The sequence below is a fragment of the Nicotiana attenuata genome, chromosome 11, assembly GCF_001879085.1.
Source record: "Nicotiana attenuata strain UT chromosome 11, NIATTr2, whole genome shotgun sequence".
NCBI lineage: Eukaryota > Viridiplantae > Streptophyta > Magnoliopsida > Solanales > Solanaceae > Nicotiana > Nicotiana attenuata.
Genome location: NC_031999.1, coordinates 23,503,127 through 23,507,935, shown reverse-complemented (window position 1 = coordinate 23,507,935; position 4,809 = coordinate 23,503,127).

Here is a 4,809-nt window from a genome sequence, read left to right as displayed (position 1 = left end):
GTGCCCAGTAGAGGAGGAAAGAAGTATATTTTTGTCATAGTTGATGACTACTCCAGATTCACATGGACCTTGTTCCTCATAACCGAGGTTGAAATTTTTCCAGTCTTTGCTGCCTTGGTGAAGTAGATTCAAGTGAAAATGAGCCAAAATGTTGTAAGCATAAGATCTGATCATGGTACAAAGTTCGACAATGCAAAATTCGACGATTCTGTGTTGAAAATGGTATAAGTCATAATTTTTCAGCTCTCAGAACACCCCAACAAAATGGTATTGTAGAGTGGAAAAATAAGACTCTTGAAGACATGGAACGGACGATGCTCATCGACAGTTGTGTACCAAAAACCTTTTGGGCGAATGCGGTGAACACTGCTTGCTATTTGATAAACAGGTGCATGATCAGGTCCATCTTAAACAAGACCCCGTATGAATTATTGAATGAGAGGAAACCCAAGTTGACTCACCTGAGAACGTTTGGTTGCAAATATTTCGTTCTCAATAATGGTAAGGAAGCGCTGGAAAAATTTGATGCCAAAAGTGATGAAGAATATGTTGAAGAAAGCATACATGTAATCTTTGATGAATCACACCACTTAAGTAGGAAAGATTCACATGATAAGAATGATTAAGATGGAGAGCAGTCAAAGGTTCCTGAAGAAGTTATTGATCTGGCAAATGGAAAGGTTGATCTGATGAGTCAGGTCAAGGAATCTAATGAAGAAGATGCAGCAAAACCTCCAGCTGATTCAGAGAAACCTGGTCCCTCCATTACAACAACTGAAGCAGAAAACAGAGTTGCTGATGTCGTGCAAGGAACTCCTCGGAGAAGTGGCACTCACTCTTCCATGGATGCTAATGATGGATCCTATTCGGAGGAACCTGGGTCTTCTCACAATGAGATTCAGGTGTCCAAATGGAATCACAAAAGTTCACACCCTCTCCATAATGTGATCACTCTTCTTGATTCAGGGATTCAAACAGATCAAAGACGATAAGCATGTTTGCCTTCTGAGCTTTCCTTTCTCAAATTGAGCCTAAAAATATGAAGGAAGCATTGGAAGATGCTGACTGGATTACTGCTATGCAAGATGAACTCCATCAATTTGAGAGGAACAATGTATGGCACCTGGTTCCTCGACCATCAGATAGAACTGTTATAGGAACCGGGTGGGTGTTCAGAAACAAGCTTGATGAGTTTCGGAATACAACAAGGAACATGGATAGGTTAGTGGTTCAAGGCTATAATCAAGAAGAAGTATTGACTATGATGAGACCTTTGCTCCAGTTGCACAAATGGAAGCCAACAGAATTCTCATTGCCTTTACATCTCATATGGAATTCAAATTGTTCCAAATGGATGTCAAGAGTGAATTTCTGAATGGGTATTTAAAGGAAGAAGTCTTGTCAAATAACCACCTAGTTTTGAATGTCATAGGCATCCTGAACATGTATTCAAGCTTGACAAGGCACTGTATGGTTTAAAGCAGGCCCCTCATGCATGGTATAAAAGGTTGTCCAGGTTCCTTCTGGAAAATGGCTTTACAAGAGGAAAATTGACAACGCTCTTTTTTTGAAGAAACGAGGGAGAACCCTGCTGATTGTGCAAGTTTATGTTGACGGAATCATCTTTGGTGCAACAAATGATTCCTTATGTGAGGAGTTTGCCAAGCTTATGGGAAGCGAGTTTGAGATGAGCATGATGGGGGAACTGAACTTCTTCCTAGGTCTGCAAGTTAAGCAAACCTCTAAGGGAACGATGATAAGTCAGTAGAAATAATTAAAGAGCTTCTGAAGAGATTTGAGATGGAAAGTTCAAAAACCATTGATACTCCTATTGCCACTGCCACTCGTTTGGACATGGATGAACCTGGTTCTCCTGCGAACGAAATAATGTATAGAGGTATCATTGGTTCACTCTTGTATCTCACAGCCAGCAGACATGATATTATGTTCAGTGTGGGATTATGTGCTAGATTCCAATCAAGTCCAAAGGAATCTCATCTGAAAGTTGCCAAGAGGATTCTGAGGTATCTCAAAGGAACACAGGACCTAGTTCTCTACTATCCTTCAAGAGACAATTTTGACTTAATTGAGTATGTTGATGTTGATTATGCTGGTTACTCGGTGGATAGAAAGAGCACATCTGGGTTGACACATTTTCTAGGATCATGTTTGATTTCATGGGGTACAAAGAAACAAAACTCTATGGCTCTTTCTACTGCAGAAGCTGAATATGTGACAGTTGCCTCCTGTTGTGCTCAACTCATGTGGATCAAGCAACAACTAGAAGGTTTGGTGTGTTTTCTGATTGTATACCATTACTGTGTGACACACAAGTGCTCTTAACATGGCAAAGAACCCGGTTCAGCATAAGAGGACAAAGCACATTGATGTGCGACATCATTTTCTTAGGGATAATATTGAAAAGGGTCTCATCTGCATGAAGTTTTGCAAAACAAAGGACCAGGTAGCTAATATCTTCACCAAAGCATTGAGCAGAGAGCATTTTGAAAAGAATCGGCTGCCGTTGGGACTGATAAAATCAAACTGAGCATCAGGTCCCTCAATGATTGGCTATGAAGGAATGAACATGTAAACTGCTAAAAAGTATTTTCTGGTAAGTTCTAACTCATTTCTATACCGTTACAGGTAAACACACATGTAAACTACAGAGCAAAGAGGCAGCTATTAATATTGCATTTTGGTAAAAGGATGAGGCTGACATTTACAAAACTCAGTCAGGGAACCTGGTTCCCTTGACTCGGGTTAGTAGTTCCTTTTACACTCATGCACATTTTAAATGGCTATAAAAGTGCCACGTCATTAAATGTGTCTGCCTCTCTCTCTCTCTCTCTCTCTCATCCTTTTAAAGCCCAAACGTCACACCCGTTACAAGCCGACCCGTCTACCCAGTCCGTTGCACCCCTTTGTAACCGATCCCTCATCCCTTCTAAATAACCCCAAAAGACGTCTTTCTCACAACTGTCCACATCAAAGCCATCAAACTTCCTTCTTCTCTCAAAAACCCTCTCTTTCTCGTGTCTTTACTTCCAAAAATTCACTATGTCTTCCAAGAATTTAGAGGTTTCAAATGTTACCAGTGTCACTCCCACTGCGTCTTCATCTCACGAAACACTGCAACGTGATCCTGAGTCTCAATTGTCACCCAGTGAAAACCCTAACTCAGGCTAACAACCACCCACTATTTTTTCCCCAACCCTATCGAGTTCTGGTTCTCATCGCAGTCGTAAAAATCAAAACCCCAAAAGATTTATCGCTACAACCTCTCCCTCTGCTTCGCCGGAAAAAATGGCAGAAGACGAAATCTTGGACGGAGAAGAGGGACCAGAGGTCTCAAGTCAGCAAGTTGGGGAAGTCTCTACAACCCAACAAGATGTTTCTAGCAGTGGTGAAGCATCAGAAGTGCCTGCTTCAATGGTTGATCTGAATATTGCCTCTCCGACAGGTAATGCTCCTCATGCATATACTGTATCTACACTATTGGGTGTGAGTAAGAGAGAAGCTATAGAGAATATGCTACTTATTGCTACCGATGGAGGGTTGGTTGGGGAGTATGAGTGTGGTGATGTGACCGTTGGGTCTTAGGGGGAAGGAGAAGGAAATGGAGTTGGAGGTGAAGAACCGGTGCCTCTTCATAACTTGATGCCAGTCAGTACTACAAGGAAACAACATAGGGACCTGATCCCTCTGCCCAAGAAGAGCACTCTGCTCCTACTTGGGATGAAACTCCATGCTCTTCAAAAGAGCCCTTGGTCCGTACTGACCCTGCTCCTTCTCCTCACTTTGATGCAGTGCCATTGGATTTTGTTATTCCTGAGGTGAGACCCTTGTCTGAACAGAAGAATGATAACAGTGAGGAGACTATGATGATGTGACTATGGCAATCTTCATTGCTGCTAGAAGTGGTACGATAGTTCCCAAAGAGCTCGTTCTTAAAAGACCCACTATTAGGCAGCAGAAGAAAGAAGCTAAATCTGTGCCTACAAAGCCCAAGAGAGGATCGTCTGTGAAAGAGGTGGATTTTGATAAAGAGAAGAGTGTTGAAGGAGAGGAGTCCGGTAAGAAAAGTAAGTCTAAAAAGAAGGAGAAAAGTGTGAAGAAGTCTCAGAAAAGGAAGGTAAGTGACAAAGAGGAACCTGGTTCCTCCAAGAACCTGTCATTCTTAAAATGTCAGGCATGAGACAGCTGTTTGCCATCTGGGAGTTTCAGAAGTGGATTCATTTGTTTACCATTCAGAGTCCCAAGTTTTATGAAGAGGAGGTTCGCAGTTTCTGCTCAGATTTATTTATTGTGGAAGATGACAACATCTTTGAAGGTTAATGGACTGGATTTTGTGATGGACGAGGCCGTTCTAGGAAGTATCTTGGGTGTTCCCACTGAGGGGATCTCATCTGTTGAAGGGACTTGTTCCTCTAATTTTAGAAAGGTCATTCTAAAAGTTCAGGCTGTTCAGCAAGGGGAACGGGTGCACAAGAAGGCCCTCCTTCCAAAGGATCAGCTTATGTTTGAAAGCGCGAACAAGGTCTTGTTTCCACGTGCAGAAAGGCGTTCTATTACTTCAAAAGCGAACATGTTCCTCATGGAAGCTCTAAATGCATACACCACCATCAATCTGCCTGGTATCATGATTGAACATATGAAAAATGTGGCAGACTTCAATGATGGAAACCATAGTTTGCCTTATGGGTTCTTGCTCACTAGAGTGTTTGAATTCTTCAGAGTCCCTTTAGGAAGAGCAGTAGTGGGAACTCGAAAGCAAACTTTCTCAAAGACAACCTTGGAGGAATGTGA